Source organism: Centruroides vittatus, unplaced genomic scaffold, assembly GCF_030686945.1.
Source record: "Centruroides vittatus isolate TY-2023 unplaced genomic scaffold, ASM3068694v2 contig_620, whole genome shotgun sequence".
NCBI lineage: Eukaryota > Metazoa > Arthropoda > Arachnida > Scorpiones > Buthidae > Centruroides > Centruroides vittatus.
Genome location: NW_027122381.1, coordinates 986,639 through 1,010,083, shown reverse-complemented (window position 1 = coordinate 1,010,083; position 23,445 = coordinate 986,639). Strand labels below are relative to the sequence as shown.

The following is a 23,445-nucleotide window of genomic DNA, read 5'->3' as shown; positions in this document are numbered from 1 at the left end:
TTTTTTATTGCATTTTATTGTTTGTAATGGGATATTTATTTGTTTGTTATTATGGTCATCCCAAGTCACGTATGACTAAGTTTGTAACTAATAAATAGAGTTAATAGAATAGAATGTAAACATTTTCTCTTAATTTTTGCTTTAAATTAAAAAATTTTAATAATTTTAAATATTTAAAAATTTCAACCAATTTTAATATAACAATTGAAAATTTTTTTATCGACGTACGGTTCTTTTCTGTTCCGCGTATCGCCCGAGGAAGAATTTTTAACCGTTTGAAAATGTTTGCGATAGACTTTGTCGTACGTTTAACGCATACCCTTAACGGGTTCGAGATACGTCGTCGTTTCACCCCGGTGTTGACCGGATGCAGATATTGAAAATTTTTTAGTTATTAACTTAGGCATTTTGATCAATAATAATAGAACCACACTTTAGTAGTAATAATACAGAATACAATCATCTCCAATAGAATAGGGGGTCTCCAATCAAAAGCCCCCGAAGCATATTTATCCCGTCTGCTTAGCTTGTTTTCACAGACACATTTTAACATCAACAATCGAACTGGTTCAAAGCATATAAATTTTTGAAAAGTCAAACAGAATTAATAGACCTTGCTGCAAAAGATTTTTATAAAATCTTATTTAAACAAGGAAGGTTTTCACAAATCTCTGTCAGCAGAGAATTTCCAGTCTTAAAAAATTTGTACAGGGGATATTTTCTATTTTTTCTTCTACATACTGTACTTTTGCAAACAAACATTCACAAAAACAAAATATCTAACATCTCAATCCAATGAATATCTGAAGGAGGTTTTTAATATTTATTGGGTAAATTTTAACATAAAATTTATCCCCAATTTTGATGACATTTTTTTTGAAAAGCAGTTGCAAATTTTACATTGACTTTTTATTTCTGAATAACAAGTATAAAAATCTTAATCTTTGATTGTACGTTTCGTATTTAGCTCCAGACTCGTCTTTTAAAGCTCGAGCGGCCCTTCCGAGAAAAAGAGTGAAGAAACCCAATCTAGAATATACAGAATTTAGAATTCTAATTATTTCTAGTCACGTTTAACCAACAATTAATGTGTTGTTCTAAATTTAATAGTAATATAAGAAATATTATAGATCTGTTTAATTGATAGCTGTAACAACTTAAATTTTTGTTGAAATAATTAAATATCTGCTTAAAAATTTATTTAGAAATACTATAATCTACAAACTCATTTTTCTATTTATGAAAGGAATTCTAAATAACATACTAATTGTTAAAAAATTTAATATTTAAACGTCTAATAATTAATATAGTAACATTTAAAAAATATTTGAAAAATAAAATGTATGTTCTAAGCTCTCCCGAAATGCCATAGTAAAACTTTCAAAAAACTAGTTTATTATTTATCAAGGAGATAACATCAATTATCCTTTTGACAAATAAACAATTTTCAATTTTAATTAAAGACTGTAATTAATATTAATAACTATACAAGTGAAATCTTTATCAATTTGTTTCCACCAGAAATTTGAATATACTTGAGAAACAGTTGAACTAAGTCAAAATTCTTTTCTACTTGTAAACCACTAGAAAAGAAAGAATTAATTTTAATCGGTACATTCGAACTAAATGCAAGACTTAAAATTAACGAAAATACTCGCCGAATATAAGCCGATTTCTGCGTTAAAGATTTATATGCAAATATAAACAAACGCGTTTGGCAAAAAATACTCGACGTCGACGAAATGGAAAAATTAAGTATAGCGATTTACTTAGATTTTCCGTTACCGGTTTTGTTGTGGATTTTAAAGAACGAAAAGCTTTACCGTTTTTTCTCGGTAACACGTCACACAAGGAGCATTTGTTAATATAGGTTTTATCGGAGGAAATGCATTTCGGATTTCGGGTCTTAAGAAAATTTAATTAAATAATAATTTACTTTAATAATTATTTATTACAAATTATAATGCGAGAAAAATGACAAAAACAAGAAAACCTGCAAGGATCGTTGGCAAACATTTTGTAAGAGTGAAAGTCACAGAAATAGTATAAGGTTAAGAATTAAACTTTTTATAAAGTAAAATTGTTATGCAATATATAGTGAGATCTCTATCAATATTTGAGATAAATGAGTGAAGATAAAGTTACTTTATGAAAAGTGCTTGCCTTCAATAAAAGTTTATTTATATTTTTGAATTTATTTATTTTAACATTGTATAAATATTAAAAACTAATATGAAAGTCTATGTTACTGTTTTTTTGCGAGAATTTGATACAATTGGCCATTTTCTTCTATATTTCTCCTCTTTTTATAAGAGAAATACTCGGTACAATGAGCCCCATCCGATATTTTTGAGAACAAAATATTTTAATCAAAGTGTAGCGAGAATGAAATTCCGACATATTCCAATTAGATGGCTCTTCGGTCCTGGTCTTCGTTCACGCTACGTTCTAATTTGCAGAAAAAATGCCATCCTTCACCCGTGATGAAGACTTTTAGCAACTGACACACTTCCCTAAACAATTATTTCTTGTTTTCTATTAGTGATTACAATTTTGCCAATTAAAAACCAACTTCATTTTACTCTATTTTCCTTGTTTTCTGCTTACTTATTGTCTTAATTAAATTTTGTTTATTTACCATTAAAGAAGCAAATCTGCCTCTTTCATTTTGTATTAGCTCCTTTTATATCAGTGAATAGTCTAATCAACAATTCCATTTTATTTTATTTTAATTTGAATTGTTGGTTGGCATGTAAATAGGTGTTACGTGAAGAAAATGCACAGTTCAACTAAATTATGTCAGAACGAGATACAAATTTCTATAATAAGAAGTAACGGAAAAGCCTATTCCCTATTTACGGGAGTTTTGGGAACAAGGTAGGCTCCTACATTGGAATTACACTTTAATAATCTTTTAGTTACTATGTAAATAGTGATATTTTATATCTAATTTTTCATATAATTTCATCTTCTATGACAGTGTTTTTCAGTCCTTTCCTAAGGGTGATCCCCCTACATCTTTATCAATGTACAGTTATTGCACTTTTCTTATAGTAATACACGTAAGTGTTACGGCATTGCTCGGCATCGTTTTGCAGCACCCTAGTTAAGACCGCCGATCTACGGAGATTTATAACGATAAAAGTTAGCATTCTCGAACAAGTATTCGGTTCAAAGGACAGTTTGCCCAAATCTGCCTAAAACACTTTAATAGTGTGCAAATTATGTTTATATAATTTAGAAATATTTGTTTCGTGCAAATTTAAAAATCTTAAAATTTTAATATGATATACAATATATAAGTATTAATATATATATTTTTTAAATATAAGAGGATTGATTGATAAATAAGATCTCCAGTTGTATAAAATTAGTTTGGAAAGAGAGAGAATAGTTTGACCAGCTTTGAACAGTAGTAAAAATAATTTACTTTAATCATACATAGTTTTTTCGAATGACACATTTTTACAAACATTCAATTTATTTTTGCATTCGGTGCGCAAGAAAACTTTCTGGTTTTTCCTTGATCTACTTCCATATGGCCACCTGAAGTGTTGACTTTTTAACACTTTCTTTAATTGTGGGAATAACCAGAAGTCTGCTAAGTTAATCTATGTAACTTTAATACTGGGTGAAGTTGATGGAACTCTAATATTTTTGACTCGGTTAACGAACCATCTTCGGGCTTGGATAGATGATAATGGAATGTCGTGATGATTTGGAAAGAATATGAGATAGAGTAAACAAATAAGGAAAATAAGGAAGGTGGACTATGCAATGGTTGATACCAAACAAAAAAAACTAAGGAAATATCTCCTTAATCTTTTATATTAACCGCTGCTCTCGTAGTCCACTATCACTTAGCCACACATTCGAACATGGCCCATTAACTATATTAAGTTAATTTCTGTTAGTTTCTTCAATTTCATCTACCATTAAAAGTACATTGATTTGTTGCAGTGGCTGGCTAGTTCAACTAGAAGTCTAATGGTGGGAGATGTGGGTTATAGAGGATATGAAATAATCCTAACTTTGGCTTTTTAAGTGTCTTTGCTGTTTTCTTCTGTAGGGTAATCTTGCATTATCACAGTGTGAGAAAAAAGTTAAAAAGATGGGTTTTTTTTCCTTACCCTGCAAATATGTCCATTGATTGTTCATAAGATTTCATAATACCTTGTTGAATTGCATATCTATTGAATTTTATAGACATTTTCATTCTACCAATGCTAAAAATTCTATCACTGATCACCGCTTTGTAGGTTCACATTTAGGCTGATATTGTACACGTACAGACTAGATACTTGTGGCTAGTAAATGGTAATGGTCACAGGTTTCTATTCTGCACTTTGTAGAATGCTACTGTGGGAGAACATATATCAATGAACCCTCATATATAATTTTGTATCTTATTGAAAATTATTCTAGATACAAGTTTTAAAATGACCTATATTCGGGGTCGTCTCGACGTATTAGGCAACGAGGTAATTGCTTCGAGAGATAAAACGAGCAATCAAAAATATTCAAAAGGAGAAAATAAATAAAAAAATTAAAAATAACTGAATACAGTGAAGCTCCATAAAATGTACTTTTGAACAGTTTATACAAGAGTGTGTATTAAAATTGCTCTCTTTCTATTGGCAACTGTTCTGGAAACAGGAGCAACAAAAATTGGTTTTGCCTCAGGTGCAAGGTACCATTGAGCTAGCACTGACTGCAATTTAAATTTGAATGTTGAAAACATCTTTAGATTTTTTCTTTTTACATTTTTTGTCGTGGCTCTGGAGGCACTAACAAGTGAAATAACTTTGTATGCATTTTCAAATGTATTTAACTAAATATTTTGTTTTTCTTTTTAGTTTTTCTTAACATGATCCTCTTAAAAATACAACAAAAAAGATATAAAATTAAAAATGAAATTAATTCACTGGAATTCTAGATTCTGAATTAGTGAAACATACACTCAGAACTATTTCAATTTATAGACATACAAAATGCAAAATTGCATATTTATGTGAGTATGGAAGTTATGTGAAAGTAAAAAATAAAATACAGGATGTGGCTGCATTCATAGCATGTACTGATAAGCAAATTATGGTGATATTAGAAATATCATACGTGAGATGACAGTATTGTTCTGTTATCATTGAGCTGTCAATTTGTTCAACATAGAAAGGTAGACTACAGTTTCGTAGCAAAATCTCATTTGAAAAATAATGATTATGTAGTTTCTACCCAATGTGTAAAGTTACTCCAGTGACACTTCAACTTGGGTCATCCTGAAAACACCTTAGATACTTGCATCATTACAGTGTGGGTCTTTAGATTCACTGCATCTGCCCATAACCCTAAACTAGAACATAGTGAAAGAACAATGCAGACACCAAAAATAATTGAAACTAGCCACTTGAAACCCAAGAAGATCTATGTGATGACTCGTTACATCTTTACAAATTTTAGATTGATTATTCGGGAGATTCTTGCGTCGGGATCGTAACTTCCGACTCTATAAAATGCAAGTCGCGTAAGTCCTTAAGGCTCGACATTTGAATGTTCTGCATGATTACGAATATTCTGTTTCTTCGGAATCCACGAATCGTCGTCGATAACGTCTCACGAAACTCGCTTTAGGTTAAGCAAAAGATGCATTATCGGAGTGATATAAATCCACAACAACAGCACAAGCCCCTTCACAATGCACATGCCATTGTGTGGTGTGGAGTTGCTGTCTTTGGAATCATCAGACCTTATTTTTTGAGAACAAAGATCAAATTGTAATTGTCAATACTCATTGATATTTCATGATGCTGCAAAACTTCTTGCTTCCTCAATTATGGTTACATAACATGGTTATGAACACTGTTGTTTCAGCAGCATAGTGCAACAGCACATATAGCAAGAATTTGTACAGATTTATTGCAAAGACCTTTCTACCGAAAGTGATTTCTCAAGGCAGTGACATCCCTTGGCTATCCTGGATCCCAGATTTATTATCTGCTATTTCTTTTTGCAAGGGCACCTGAAGTAAGTAGTCTTCCAAACATGTCCTTCCATCATCTTGGAATTTAAAGTGTATATCAAGTGGCCATCACTACTTTACCTGGAGAATATGCTATGAAAAATAATAGATAGCTTCCAACATCACTTAGAAGAATGTATAATGTGGCACAGAGGTCATATTCAAAACCAGATAGGTAAATGGCACTCACTTCACTACTGTTTGGCACCGAATATAATAGATAAGTAGCATTTGTTGACTTTCAATCAGTGTTTTAAACTATGCCACGAATGTAACTGCACCTTATACAACCGAACAAAGTGTGACTTATTGAGTCAATTGTATGAAAAAACTATTAGAAAGAAAAAATAACACCCATTCACAAATAAATAACTTAGTTCTTTTTCATATTCATTTATTTTGATTAGTTACAGAAAGCCATTGTTTGCAACTACATACTATTAATTGCATATTATATAAACCATTTTCAGCTGCTAAATAAGAAGAGAGATGATGAAACAAGTTTAAGTTCAAGAATTTTAATTTATCATTTAGTTCATTATTATTTAATGTTTTATATATTAAAAGTTGAAAAACCAAATATGTACTGTACTTTATAAACAACATATTTCACTAAACACATCCCTCAGACTGAGAAAAGACTTCCAGTCCGAAGGATTTAACTTTCCAGAATGGACTTCCTCAATTGGCAGTCTGTCACAATCGTACTTTTTTCTTTTATAATCACGAGAGCACGAACGATTCTCCTAATTACGGAAGAAGAAAGCACGATCTCGACGAACCGTCGATCGAGGAAGTCCGTCCCCGAGCCGGAAAGTCGAATCCTTCGGGCCGGAGGTCGGTCCGCAATCCGAGGGACGCGTTTCGACGAGGCGGTAAAGTTTCGTGCCGGAAACGGCGAAACGTCGATAACGTATTTCTCGTCGTTCGAATTCGTCAAACGTTTCAATTTTAAATATTCTTCTTCAAAAGTTATATTAACGAAAACATCGACATTAAAATCAACGAAAGTACTCAAATTAAAACTTGTTTTGTCATCTCTTTTTTAATTTAAAATTAATTTACAAAAATTCTTTAAAAATATGTATTTAAGGCAAGGTTAGTTTGCTTTTTAAATAAAAACTTTTTATAACAAAACAGTGCTAATTTTAATACACATTAATGAAAACATCTGATAGAAAATTCAGTAAGTCTAGTTGTATAACTTTATTCATTTCCAATATTCAAAAATGAATTTCATCTATCAAATTATTAAATAAGATGAAATATGAAAATGGAAATATCACAATAGTGAAGATTATCTCTTTCAAAGAGGTAAGTTTGAAGCTTAAATAAATGTTTTACAATTCGGTTTAATTGCATGAATTTATAAAATAATGTACCGCTTTAGTAATTTTTCATTAAAGATAAATAAAAGTTGCATGAACAAAGGGAATCATTCTAGTGCTTAATTAGTTTTCTATTTCTTGTGTCACATATTAATGCCAGTCATTTTTTTTTGACTTATTAAACGTATAAATCTAATCTTTTGTAAAAATTTTCTTAATCTCCTTTTGTGAATATTTTCTTATTTATAATTGTTGTGTATATTTTTATACGAGAATGAAAGTTTAAAGTTTTCCAATGTAATACGTGATTGACCAATTTTTATTCTATAAGCCTATTTTTTTACACATTTTACTATTAGCTATAAATTTATAATTATTTTTTAAAAATTTTAACTTTTAAATTTTTATACAGAAAGTTGATTCCTGAACTATTTAATTAATTTTTATGCATTATTAATGTAATCTTTTCATAATTTTGTAAATATTTCTGACTTTTTATTGTCGTTTTTTGGATTGTATTTTATCGTTTATCGTTTTATTTTTATAATTTTTCTTCGCTTTATTGAGATTTTTAACCGAAGATTTGTTATTTTGTCGGGATTTTTATTATTTGTGGACGGTTTTCGAGTTACGTAGAGTCTCTTCGGTCGGTCGGACGGTGCACGTTTTTATGTAAATATTACGATGAAAAAATTCTAGAGAATGACACGAAGTTTATGTAAAAATGTATATTGTCTAAACCGATCAAAACAAACTCTTACGAATTACCTTTTTTCGTACGAGAATAACTAATGTAAGAAATAATCGTATCTTAATGTGTTGCATGATTATTTAAAAGGTTTAAAGATTTTCATACATTATCTTGTTTATTATTTTTATAAATATAAGTAAATATAATTATTTTTAATATTCAAAATGAAAAAATATTTTAATTCTTTGTGATGATCTGATAATTGCTGGATTCCTGTTCTGATTCTGCATGTCAATCTTTTAATTCTGTTAACTTTGGTCGAAAAACTTTGTTTAATTGCAATCGACCGAACGTAAATCGCTAATTCGGGTATTTTGCAGAAAAACGACGTAACCCGAAAAAGCAGAACGAACAAATTTGTACCGATCGCATCCCCGAGGGTTCTACGCCGACGTTAATAAAACAACAAAACTGGTATTCTGAAAATATAATTGGAAAATTATCTGTTCTCTTCTAGCTTTATAAAATTAGTGGAATATTAACATATGCTCTTTCTCTCTATTGCAGTTTAACAGGCAACATATGTCAATCAGTCATTGGCTTAAAGTCTGGTAATTGTTAATTGTGGTTCCTTTTCCATTTCATTGTTTAAAGTAAATATGGCAGTTTGGTAGGAAAATGAGTTATTTCAGTCTCACAACTTTGCCTGTAAAACTATAAAACTGACACAGAAATGAAGAAATGTGGAATAATAATGAACATGGGCAAAAGTTGGATGCACAGGCAGACACAAAGGGATAAAGTAAGTTGCAGAAATGAATGGTCTTAACATGTCAATGACATTGTGAGACAAAACACATTATTTTAAGTTTATTTTATAACATGGGAGATTTAAATTGAAAATTCTAACTGAAACTGTTCAATTATATATAATGCAATCTTATTCTTCCAACACAAATATTATGACAAATGTCTTCAGACAGATTTATTGCCCTAGTTCAGACCAATGTTCTGTACAACTTAGTTATGTTCTATTTTTAGAACATTTAGTTCCACGAGGCATTAATACATTAGTCTGAAGTAACGCGGTAATTCCGTCCGAAAACATTTGTCGTAATATTAAAAAAACCGTGCCGGAAGAATAAGGTCGTCTTATCGTTTCTAACGGGGAAAGTTTAACAAATAAAACTCCTATCTGTTTGGTTTAATACGGAGGCCAGAATGTGAACACGATTATGTTAAAAACAGGAAAAATCCTAATGTTTCTTGATGTGCCTTTATTTTCCATTATGTTCTGCATCTGTTCAGAAAGGAAGTTAATGAATGCAAAGGAGCATTTTGCAATGTGCATAATATCATTAAATGTAAATTATCCATACATGGCAATTCAGAAGCAAAGATTGATTTGGCTACAAAAAATTCCATTCAGCAATGGAAAATGATACAGATAGATAATGAACTGAAATACCTGATGCATTAAGAATTATATAAAGTAATGAAATATATACATATATTTACAGTTTGAAAGTTAAGTGATTTGATGATAATGTCATTTTCAGTGCAAAATTAAACAAATTAGTAACTTAAACTGTGAAAAAACCATGAATAGTTAGTAATTCACAAATACTGAACAATTTTGTATTTAATATTTATGAAATGATTCATTTGTATTTGTTGGTGCTATATCGTGGGTTAACTGTATTTCAAAAGAGTAAATTGTACTTTAAAAGGAAATTGAAACAATAACAAAAAATATTGTAACAGTGTCAAAATCAGTAGAACTTCACATTCATCTATTTAGCCATAACAATACTTAAGGGAATTTATTAAATACTTTTAGGATTCTTGTATTAAACTAGAGAGGTGTATAATGAATTTGTGGGAGATCATCAATTGAATCTGTTCATTTTTTAATAGTATATATATATATATATTAGAGTCAATAAGCAACTTAACATCTTCCATACTTTTTCTAGCAAAATCTTTTAATAGAACAAACATTTTCTCTCTCTTTAACGGGCCTACCTCGGGGTTTTAAAAAGGCCGAAAGTATCTGCGTCGAGTTTGCGAGTAGAGAAAATACGCACAAAAGGAACGAGTCGAACTTCTTTATTGCACGTCGGAAAGCACGGACCTACGACTACCGAGACAAAAGGTTTACTGCCACGTGTGCTCTTTACATCCAGCACCCACTAGTGGCAACAAATGACTACAATAACAGTCAGGAAATTTGGACCAATACACTACAGTTTGTCCCATTAAAATTTTTTGCTCCAAAAAGTTTGGAAGGCGTTAAGTTGCTTGTTATTAGTGTTCTAGCTTCTCGAGAGTATGTTAGTCAAATAGAGAAGAAAAAAAAAAAAGAGTTATATGTAAGAAAGCATTGACAAATCAGAAAAAGAAAAAGAGCATGTAAGGATTTTTCAGATGATCTAAGGATAAAACAATTGAGTTAAATGATTTGTTTGAAAATGTAGAATTTAAATTAATTTCCTACTTATCTAATAAGTAAATAACCTTTTAAAAGAAAATGCACACATTTTCCAAGAATTCTTAGTCTCATTTTTCAAAAAGATTGACATGTTTGCATGAGAACTTAAATCCCATTATCCATTATTACACCAAACTTTAAACTTTTCATTCTAAAATGAAAATTCAATCAAATTACAATCCTATGTCCATTTTGGCCAATCTTCAAAATATGCATTAATGGTAAGTTACTTTTGATTTTTTCCCTAAATAATAATTCATTTTTCATCCATTTATTAGTTTATCTTCTAATAATTTTTCTGACTGTATAAAAAAAACAAAGCCAGAAATATATAACTATTTTCTTTATGAAATCCATTTCAAGGAAAATATTACTATAAACTCAATCTTAACTCTTAAATTTAAATATTTGAGTATCTTGCGATATCTTATTTAAATTTTAATCTTCTACGATATTAAAAATTTAAATACGAGATCTTTAATTAATGGATTCGAAACGTAATAAAATCCTTTGCCTCGAAAACAATTTTAAAAATCTGCGCGGACTATCGTGAAACGTACGTTACGCTACGTTAAAATGCAAACTTTTTCACCGACAAAGTGTGAAATGAGAAAACATCAATGATAAAGAATAAGTTTATCTATCAGAATATACTTTTTAATAGTAAATATTGTTAAATGTGTACTCTTCCAGTAGTGCACTGTCTGTCTGGAAAGTTCCAGAACTGTTTTTTTAAACAGAGAGATAAGCAGCAATATCTGCCTGATTATTGAGTAATCTTTTAGTTGAAAATTTCATGTTTTTAGGCAAGATTTATTTCACAACACTGTACTTCACTTGTAAAAGTAATGTGTGTTTTTGTTTGTCAAAATACGTCTGCCACGATTTCATTGAAATGGCAAAAGTGAAAAATTCTTTCCACTTACTATCATTACCGGCATTGAATTCCGGTGCTACCAATATAAGCCTACGACAAAAACGCAAAGTTCCGAGCGGTCGGGTACCGGTAAGCCGAGACCAAGCAAAGTTTGAAGGACCAAATCCAAAATAACGATGATGCTCATCATATTTTTTAATCAAACTTCACCACTGTAACTTCCCACTTCTACCTGGGTGTACTGGAACATCTTTGCAATGGAATTTGGTATGTTCATTTCAAAAGATGGAAAGAAAAAAATGATTTAATGCTTTATGAAAATGCACCAACCCATTTGGCTGGAATTGTGCAGCAGTTTTTGGCTTGAAAAGAAGTATTTATGTTTGTTCACTCACCATATCCATCAGACTTTATGCCTTATGACTTTTTCCTCTTTTCATGGCTCAAGATACACTTGAAGAGTAAGTGGTATGACTACTTTAGAAAACTTTCAAATCATTGTGATGCAAAAAATTAAAGAGGATTACAAAAGAAGAACTTTCAAGTAACTTTCAGTAGTTGCATGAACATTGTCAATGGTGCATCAAGATGGGGATGACTATGTAGAACATGATTAAAAATCTTTATTTAATTTTGATTTCTTAGAACAATAGACCAGGGGCGGCCGACAAGTCGATCGCCAAGCCAATTTTGGTCGATCGCCGGCGACGTCTCGACTTAACGTATTATATTTGTAACCGAACGCAACCGTGCGCATGCAGTTACGACTCGACTCGTAAGCGGCGAGTGCACTTCATACCGAAACACAGTGTATAAACGTAGTATGTATTTCACACTCCCCCTCCCCACTTAGACTATGCCTACGACAACGAGTCGATCGCCACACATTTTTACGATAAAAAGTAGATCTTACGTGCACAAAAGTTGGCCGCCCCTGCAATAGACCCAGAACTTTCCAGACAGATGGTGTAAGTGAAATGGATTACAGTTGTAATCCATTCTCAGATTTGAGTTGATGCATTAAGAAGTTGAATACAAATTTTTTTATTAAAATGAAACTGAATATCTGATAAATGCACATTATAAAATTAACGTTTTTATTTAATTTTTTTTCATATTTAACAATAGAAAAGTACAAAGAAATGAGTTTACATGAACAATGGAAAAATTTTAACCTGCTTATTCTTTCCTTGTTTATGTGAAGTTAAAAATTTTGTGCAAATTTCTTTCAAATGATTACCATAAGATTGTTTTTCTTGAAAATGAAAAAGAAATGCAAATGAAAAAAGAGAATTAAACAGATGTAAAGAAGGCCTTGTGTCATTTCTTCATTGTGAGAAATAATCAAATTGTCTTTCTTGTTTTTTCATTGTTTCCTAATAAAATAAAAAATTATAATCTTATTTTGATGTACTGAAAGAGAGAAAAAAAATTGTGAAAGGTTTTCAATTGTTAATGTGGTAAACAAAGAAGTTAAAAATAATATGGTTAGTAAAAACGTTATAATTATTTCAGTAACTGTTCATGTTACATTCTTATCTTCTCTCAATTAAAGAAGATTCATGACAAAAATGATAATGAATTTCAGTACTAATTTCTATCAGATCACATTAATTTCTCTTAGATTTACTTTTCATCTTATATGATCATTTCCAGATGCAAGTATATGATCAGCATGTTTAATTAACCACTTTCTATTAAATGATTTGACAGATCAAGAAGAAGTTTTGATAATCCTTGGTAGTATCATTAAATGATTTTACAGTATTTAATCTTTCCAATCACATGCTTGTGGTAACTTAATAAAAGTAATAATTAGGTTATTTATAGATTAAGAAAATAATCTTGAAAACAAAGTTCATATGCAAGACAAAAATATGGAAATTTTTAAAAACTTATAGTAAATAAAACAAAATTACACTTCAATATTTAACCCAGCCTCCTTTAGATTTAATTACTGCTGCCACACGATGCGGCATTGATTCTATTGGATTATTACACTCTTCTTACGAGATGCTCGTCGAAACATTTTTGACTGTAGTTTTCGACATTGCTACGGCATCTGGCTTCACTCTCACATCTCATTCTATTCTACATTTATTCAATAGGGTTTAAATCAAGATTATTTCCCAGACATTTTAACATAACACAAGACTACTCTCCAAACCAGTTCTTATTTATTGCAGTTTTCAGTATGGAGGTTCATCTTGTTGATAAATAAAGGTTTTTTTTTTCTTTTTAGCCTTAGTACAATTGCACAGTTGGAATTATATGGTCAGCTAATACTTCTATATAAGCAGTGAAATTTATGATTCTTTTAAGAAAACAAATGCTTCCAACACCATAGGCTGATAAAGTTCCTTACACCATTACAATTAGGAGAATTTAACTCATTGGCTTATACTGCGTGATATCGGGTGACCAAAAAAGTTTCCGCAAGTTTTGAGGTTAAAATTAAAATGTATGTAAAAAGTGAATGAAAAGATTTTTATTCATTAAATTAAGCTCCATGACAAGATACAAGTTTGTAAATACCACTCCAAGAAAAGTCCCAATCTTTAGAAGAAAAAAAAATCCTTCAAATCTATTTCTGGCACTACTTGGTTTTGAAACTGTTGGTTGTGCGTATGGTTGTCCGGCACCAAAAAAAGACGATAGTCCAATGGTGATATGTCTGGTGAACGTAAAGGGTAGGACGACATTTCCCAACCGAGGCTCCGGAGCTTATTCTGGGTCGCTCGTATTGTGTGAGGGTGCGTGTTGTCCCGAAGGAATGCTTTCACGATTAACAAGTGTAGGCTGTTTTTGCAGCAGTTCATCTTGAACATGTTGGCAACTGTGCTGAGTGAAATCCACAGTGATTGTTGGTCAAGGAGAAGTGCATAGTGAACAATTCCAGCTATAGTTCACCAGATACACAACAAAGTTTTCTTTTGATGGGTGTTGGGCTTTGGTGTATGTAGTAGAGATTTACTGGATGATAACCAATGATGGGAATGTTTAATGTTGTCATATATAACCTATTTCTCATCACATGTCAACAGCCATCCAAAAAATGGGTCATTATTGTGTCGTGAAAATGGCAAATGAGCAAATCGTAGCCTCCGGAGCTTGTTATCGGCACTCGGTTAACTTGGAACCCATTTTCTCGGCTTCCAAGCTTTTCCTAGCGATTGCAAATACAAACGAATGGCTTCATCACTCACATTGAACCTTTTCACAAGTTCCAGGTATGTCTGTCTTGAATTCAATTTGATGGCTGCTTTCAGTCTATCCTCTTTCAACAATGTTTGGTCTTCCTTCACAAAGTGCATCTTCAAGAGCCTCATCACCCAATACAAATTTTCTGAACCACTTATGGGCCAGACATTCACTCATTGTGTTCCGTTTAAATCCTCTACATATCTTGCAGGCTGCTTGTATTGAATTAATGCCCAGTTTAAATTCGTAAAGTAAGCACATTTGAATAACTGCAGTCAGAGTAGCCATCTTTTCTTCACTCTTCACTGTTTCAAGAATTGTTTTTCATACCTTCTTAATGTCACCTAATTTAGTATGACATGTTCTATTGGCTGTGTATTAATGCATGCACATACCTGCAATTTTGCCTATGTAATTTTCATTAGAATAATAACATTGAAAAAACTTGCATGAAGTTTTTTGGTCACCTGATATTGGTTGTTAGCCTGACAAATAACTTGTTGCTGACCACTATTGAACAATGTAAAGCAACATTTGTCACTAAACAAAACAGTCTTCTACTATTCTGTTGTTCAGTTTGTGTGTTCCTGTCTTCCAGTAAACCCTTCCAGTAGAATAGTTGAAAATAGGTAATGTTTTATTTAGACAAGATTGAATGATTCTCTGCATAAAATACTTATTTCAGGTAAACAACTGTTTAAATTTACCATGAAGATATGTTTTTGTCCTGTTTTAAGAAAGCTTCCAGCTTCCTAATGAATATGTCACTGTTCAAATTAAATTTGAACCTTTCATTCTAATTTGTAAAAACAAACGACATGCACGTGCATTATTAACGTTGCTTCCCAGATCAGCTAAAAGTATTAAATTTTCATTTTCTTCTTATATCAAACCGGCTCTCTCATTCTTCCGTGTTGCAAATGTTTTGCTACGTACTTCCAATTTCTCGTTTCCGGTATTCTCGCCCGTCTCGTGTCCGATTTTATCGAGTCCCGTGCATTAATGATGTTCAGATGATTTTTTAATGCGTAAATAAAGCATTGCTCCAGCATTCCTACGTCCTTAATGTCATACCAGCTTACAAGTTCTATGGGTTGTTTATAACAAACCTCTACTTCTTTCTCTAGGGTCCATTGCATTAAAATTATAGAAATATGGAACCAGAAGTAATAATATTTCTGGTTCCGTACGGTAATATTGATTTAATGATTATTCCTGTTTCAAGTCTGGAATTTTGAAACTGTAAATATATATTGTTCTTGGAAACAAAAACAAACATTAGTAAAAGAAAATCTTAGCCTGTACATTTCTATACATGTATAAGTATTGATAATGTAGGATAAAGTGCATGTATGTATGGTACGTGCGTGTAGAACTATTAGAATGGTTAGAAAGTGGGAAGAACATAAAAACAGTAAAGTCAATATGGGCCCACAAGTTAAATTTACTTGCATTGAATTTAAATGCAGTAAAAAGCAATTTTTGTTTATAAAAAGTTTTTTTTTTATAAATAAGCATTGCAATAAATGCTATCGGCCAAATACTTGCTATAATTATGGAAATGATTAATAAACAGGAGACATTCCATAATTGGAAATCCAGATATTCTTAATAGTTATTATTCAAATGTTAGATATTTCAATCGATACATTACTGTTCCAATACAGTTTATCTTGATTTTGGTTTAGTTTATAATTATTATTTTTCAGTTATATTTAATATTTTAAATAATCTTAAAAGGTTAAAAGCATTTTAAAAAAAATCATAGAATCATATTTGCTACTTTCGACAAGTTGAAAAATTGAAATATAATTTTGTTCTCTCGAGGATGAAATTACAAAACTAAAAAATTTTGAAAAACCTTTATTCAATTTTTTCTAAATAAAGCATCTTGTGGTAATTTCACTTTGAATAATTTGTTGTTACAATTTATAATTCAGAAAGTTAGTAACAAGACTAGAAATAGAAAATATTTTAATAAAATAACATGCTAAGCATGTTAGCATGATATCAGTAAAGTAGTGAAAAGATAGAAATTACATTAGGGACATGCACCAAGAAAGAGCAACATATCTAAACAAAGTAAATAAGAATAAAAAATATATACAAGATTTTGTCAAATGACAATCTTTAAATATATATTCTAAATAAATTTTATACTGCAAATATAAGTGATGTAACAGTACTATACTTACAGGATAACAACACTAAGCAACTTCAGAAACTTAATTCATCATTAAGGAGAACTATTACATTACATTAGACGTAATAAGAGTTGTGAATGGAAATGGAAGGAGAACCCAAGGGATATCATCTATAAGTATTAAGGTAAAGATTTGGCAAGTTTACATGCATGGCAGAACTGTGCCTCCTGCCATTAGCAACACAACATCATTGGTTTTGTTTACAGTGGTAAGATGATAGAGAAGCATGGACTAACAATATATAGTCTTCCTGGTTTTGTTTGGGAAAGCCACTTCAATTATACCTTTACTGTTGGGTAGCACACTGCTGGCATGCTGGTCTGGGAAGCCATCTCTTATGACGGTCAATTATCCCTAGTAATGGTCCATAATACGTCGAGAGTACAGTGATATGTTCTGGAAATCGTGCATACCACTGCAGCCTCGTGTGTTGCTTTTCGTGGCAATTCCGCAGACGGCCATTTTCCAACAAGATAGCGTTCGGCCGCACGCTACTAGGGTTTCCCAGATACGTCTCCGTCACGCTGCCGTACTTCCTCGGACCGATTCCTAGATTTCTCGTCCGTCGAACGTTTGCGAAACCGGACGAAATATCGACTTTGTCCGTCTCTCGGCGTGATACCGGATTGGATAACATCCATAAATCCGGAGCAGCAATTGCAACGTATATGCGAAAAATCTGTTGCAAGATAGCATACAATTCCTATATGTATCCAGGTGAGAGGACTTCCTAAAAGATACTAAAGGTTTTTTTAAATTGTATTGTTGTTCCACAGGAAATTGTCCCTTTGCTATTATTTATAATTCCTTATTACCATTATCATTACGTCTGCACTAATAAAGCTCCATTCAATTTCGATGCCTCATTCTTAGTACAAAACATTTTTGTCGACGAATATATTCTTGATGGATCAGATATTCGCTCATAAATTTTACAAGTTTACTCTAAATGTACTCAGTTTAAATAAAAAAATTTCCATTCTTACAATCACAAATTGCATATAAACCAAGCTTAACAATTTTACATACGAAAAAAGATATACATAAATATTGAAAATGGTTACGAATTTTTGCTAAATTCGGGAAATTAAGTTATTTTATACTTCGCTCGTCCAAAAGATTTTTGGCTTTTGAGAATTTATATTATTGTTTCCCGACCACATTTTATATTTTTTAAATAAAACCATTCGAGTTAATTTTTATTGTAAATATCTAAATACGAATTAATTTTTCAAGTAAAATTTATCAATATCTTTACCTTCATTGTATTTACATTAAGAAATCGATGTTACTATTTTAGTGTATATAAAGGTATCCCTCATACAACACAATACTTCTACAACATGGGTTTGGAAATCCTCCATACAAAATTTCACAATTTTTAAGTGTAAACTTCATTATTTGATTTTTTTTTATTGAAATAAGTACACACGTCTCAAATTTGTCTGGACAGATTTTAGAATGTTGAAATTTTCAAGTTATTTTGTGCTTTTCGTCAGGTTTGCTTTAATGAAAACTAATAGGACAAGAAAGAAAATAATTGCCCTACTTTCCAATCAACCAGGTATCCTTGTCATTGCTTTCAGACTTTAGCCCTTAAGACTGTCACTGTGTTTTCTTTTCATAGATTAATTTTTATATTTAGTAGAGTTCATTTAAACATTTTTAGACAAGTGTTATTAAACTTAAGAGTAGGTATTACATACCTTTGAATGATAACTTCACTTGTAAAATACAGTGGCATCTCGGTACTCGAACAATTCGGTATTCGAACGCAAATTCTGGGAAAAAATTTGCCCGGTACTCGACCGAACAAATGCAACCTGCAAGAACAAATTTTCGATTAATAACATATTTTTATTTTGTCATCCACTAAAATCTTTTATGATAAAAATAAAAAGTATGAAGCTGTTGCCAATACTTCTGATCAAGATCAATAAACAGTTGAGATGACAACAATACTTTGTAAAAAGAAAATGCCCTAGTTTAACTAAAATTAATATTAATGCATGATACAGTACTTTTAATTGTGATTGTTAAATTATTATTGTTTACTTTAATAAACAAATTTCTCTTAGCAAAAGTATATTATTCTGTTTTATTACTAACTTCTAGAACCTAATCCCATGTTTAGCATTAGTCCTCTGTTTTGTATAGCACAGATTTGCATAACAAGATATTTTTTTGGAATGTGACGACCGTGTTATACGAGGGATACGTGTATATAATATACAGAGGTACAAAAATAGGTATACGGTTGTTGTTATGGAAAAAAACATACAGGGAGAAAATAGGAAGAAAAAGCATTTATTTTTATGTATAAATTAAATAAATTAAACTACAAACTAATAAAAGAACTGTTTACCTACTTTTGCACCCCTCTGTGTATATATATACATACATATATATGTATGTATGTATGTATGTATGTATGTATGTATATATATATATATACATATATAACATATATATATATACATGTACATATATAAAGATAATATGACTTAGAAAGCAAAAGTCATCCACATGTTTTAATTACTGTTGAGTTCATGCAGCAAATTGTGAAAAATAGGGACAGAATAGGAAATACACATTTGTATCCAGGATAAAGCTTCTCATTGCTTGTTGGAATAATTTGTAACATCTACTCCAATGTGGTTTCACTTCCTGTGCTTTTGTGATATGACTAATGACGTAGCATTGTCAGAAATCAAATACTGACAAATTTAGTACTTTACACTGTCTATTAATGTTATTCTTATACACAGGATCTTTATGAAGTAGGAATGCTAACTTCCAAATTTTACCATTAGAGATGCTGCAAGCAGTATTGTCTTGTAGTGCATAGTCACTTTATTATAACTATATACATCATGTTCATAACTGTAGCTATCTGCATTCATCAGTTACATGGGTACACAAGGACTTTACTATGCATCCTGTATTTGTCACTAGATTTGCTTTTCTTTTAATGATTCAGTATTGTGTATGAAGTCAAAAACATTTTGCACGTGAAGCACCCGAAATTAAAGTTCACAAAAGCAATTCCTTTTACGAAATCAACGGTCGGTCTGTTTCTTTCTTTAGTCCAGTAAGCTTGTATGGGTGAAACGTCTTTCAACAAAACATTATGATCTGATAGGGTAAAAAAGTCATGGGCTATCTTCACAATCTCATTGTATTGATGTTCACTTTCACAGTATTCAATGTAGTTGCACCATTTCTTATGGCTTGAAACTAACTTTTCATCATATGTGACAACAAATTTCTTCAATTGGAGAACGGATGAAAACACTTATTGTTATCAATTTATACACCCTTTTCCATCAAAAATTTTATTCTTATTTATACATCTTTTCAAAAGGTCAACATCTAGCCACTCAAATCCAAAAAATTACTGAAAATGCTCCATCCACAAATTTAAATAATTTCCATTCCCCCGAAACTGTTGCATCTCAATTTGTAGCTATCACTTTTTATTTGATTTAGCATGTCTTCCATTTTAAATGATATAAAATTGATATTTTCCTTTCTGGAAGAAGAGCTTATGAGGATGAAAGGATTTTCATTACATCAAGAAGGAAGGAAGACAATTCTTAACTCTTATTGATGTAATAAGAGTTAAGAATTGTCTTCCTTTTCTAATTTGTCAATATCAGTAGGAAATATGTGGTGTGATTATAAAAAATCAAACTGCAGTTCTGTGCATTGAATGGTTGCATTTGGGCTGGTGCAAAGGGAGGATAAAAGACTTTGAACAAGCACAGCAAGTCTCATCTGCACTTTGCTGTTAGTTCACTATGAGGAACTGTTTGAAAGGAATGTGTTTTTCTCTCACATCAGAAAATTTTGGTGAAATTGAAAAAAATGGCCACTGAATCTTTTCATCTGCTATGTGAAGTTTATAGGGATGCATGATTGTCTTGTGCATGTGTTCAAATGACACAGATCAAGGGTATTTGATATTAAATTAAGGGTATAATTTTGGAGCACTGGGTTCCAGAGAGCACAATGGTGAATGAACAACAATTATTATAAACATGCTCTAGAAACTTTAAGGTAAAAGTTCAGAAGAAAGCAGCCAAACTTGTAGCAAAATGGACAACATGCCAGTGTATCGAGCACTGTCAGAAAAGCACTTTTTGGTCAAGAAAGGCATCACACTGCCTGAATATCCAGGCAGTGTGATTTATGTAACTTTTACATCTTCCCTAAAGTGAAGGCTTCACTGAAGGAAACCTGTTTCAACTCTGTGCTTAATGAAAAAAAACAACGGGGCTTCTGCATACCTTGACAGAAACTGACATCCAGCACTGTTATAATCAATGGACAGTCTGAATGCAGCAGTGTGTGAATGCAGAAAGATTATACATTGAATGAGAACACAAGTAAAATGTAAGTTTTCAAATAATAATTAAGTTGGAGCATCAGTCTCATTATTTTACAGCCATACATTGTAGATTAATTAGGAACAGAACAAGCCTCATGAACACGAACAATTTCATTTAGCATAATCGATCTTTACAAAACTTTTTCGGTACAGCTAATGGTTTGTTCTGTAAAAGAAAGAATGAGAGTTACAAACATTTGTAGTAGTTTTGGAACACTGAAAATAAAGAGAGCTATTGTGTTTTGCTGTGGTTAAGGAGATTTTTGTATTCTACATCAAAAACTCACTGAATTGTTTTAGAAATTTAACAAGAACAGTGTAAATTGTAAACTAATTATAAATTTTCACTGTCAAAGATTCTAAGTCAATGTCAAGAAGTTATGTGCCATGCTGAACGCAAGTTATTAAAAGCATGGCAGGGAATCCCTTTCTACTAATGTTTAGTTAACCAACGTCTTCAAATTTGCAAATAAATTGTTATCATTACCTCTTCTAAGACTATCAAACATTGTTTTGCATTTATCATTTCCGAAAGCTACATCTAACACATTAAGTAACCTAACCTAACCAATCAGGTCATTTTCTATAAATTGCTTAACACAAATGATGAAAAATGCTCAAATAATATTCTTTGTTGAAGTTTGGCCAGTCAGAAGGAATTTATGATGCGCAACACCACGACAATTGAGGAAAACAGTTAATATGACCTTGATTTTTGACAGACTCTGACATGGTCTTTTTGGTATTGCTAACCTTTCAAGCACTATTCACTTGATTGTTGAGCTGTTTTGGTGTCAAAAGCTTAGATCCATATATCATCACCTGTAATGATGTGTTTTAAGATCAATTCACTTTGAGAAAGCATTTCCTTGGCCACTTGAACATATTGTTTTTGGAAAAAATTCAACATTTTTGGGATGACTTGAGAAGTGATGTATCGCAAGCCCAAATGATCTTTTAAAATTGCTTGACAAAATCCAAATGATACTAGAACATGTTCGATAAGGTCCCTAATTGTTAAACGATGATCACCGAGCACCAAATTTCTGATTGAAGTGACATGTTCATCAGTTGAAGTGGATAGTCTAACATGACATGGTTTGTCTTTGATGTGCTCTCTGCCTTCCTCAAACATCTTGTGCACTCAAAAACTTGTTTTTAATAGACTATCATCACCAAAGGCTTTTTGCAACATTTCCAATGTTTCTATAGCAGTAATTCCATCACAAAAACAAAATTTAATGCCTGTTCTTTGCTCAATTACACTCAACATTTTGAAAAATTGATAGGCACAAAAATTCTTTACATGCAAAACAAACATTTATTTGCAAATGAAAACAGATAATGATGTATGGATTGCTGCTAGACGTGACGAAACTTCTACCAAACGAAGAAAAAAATATTTAAAAAAATACCGACGACGGCGTCCCCTTGCACACGTGCAAGGGGATACTGTCGTTTTAAATGCATCATACTCGATACTTTTTGATCACGGCAGTACACTTTTTTGAACAGTACGTGTTTATGAATAACTCTCCATATTGCCAAAACTGATGTTGACTATTGTAGCAATATCTTCCACATGTCTATGCAATTCATTTCGTGCTGATTTTGGTCTGCAGATTTGTCACACCAATCATAGACATTGGCAAGGATAATGTCTATGATTAGGGTAACAATCAAAGACAATGTCTATCCTTGTATTGTGTTTGCAATCTGTAAAGTTTCATCAAGTTTATATTCTCCTTCAGAAAAAATTTAATAATACTGACATTTCCACAGACACTATACTTCCATACTAAAAATTAATAGAACATTGTATATATTTAACAACGTTCTATTAATTTCTATATCCTATATCAAATCTCTATATCCTAAGAATAATAATTTACATTGAAAGACTTGGCTGGTCACTCTTATTTTTGAATATTTTCATTTTCAAAAATATCTTTTACTGTTTTATGTGCTATATCATATCATAAATGAAGATAAAGGTAGAATAGATTACATCCCTAAAAAGAAAATAGTGTTCTAGTACTTCACGAACATGTCGGGATTTCAATTTTGAAAACATCCATCATTAAATCACCATTAAATCATTACTTTGACGATAATCTTTTTCTGCGATATTAAAAAGCCGACGGCACGTTCGTGTTAAAATCCATAAGAATATCCGAATGCCGAATACGAGTTTGTTAGAAAAGAGAATTCTTGTAGCGAAGTCGGTCACAATGATGAGAATTTCAA

General features: G+C 31.4%; 1 protein-coding gene across 19 annotated transcripts in view; it reads left to right on the top strand.

The window, feature by feature from the left end:
- LOC136979409 (ankyrin-2-like) overlaps window positions 1–23,445 on the top strand; it is a 376,384-nt gene that overhangs the window by 216,167 nt on the left and 136,772 nt on the right. The window lies entirely within an intron of this gene.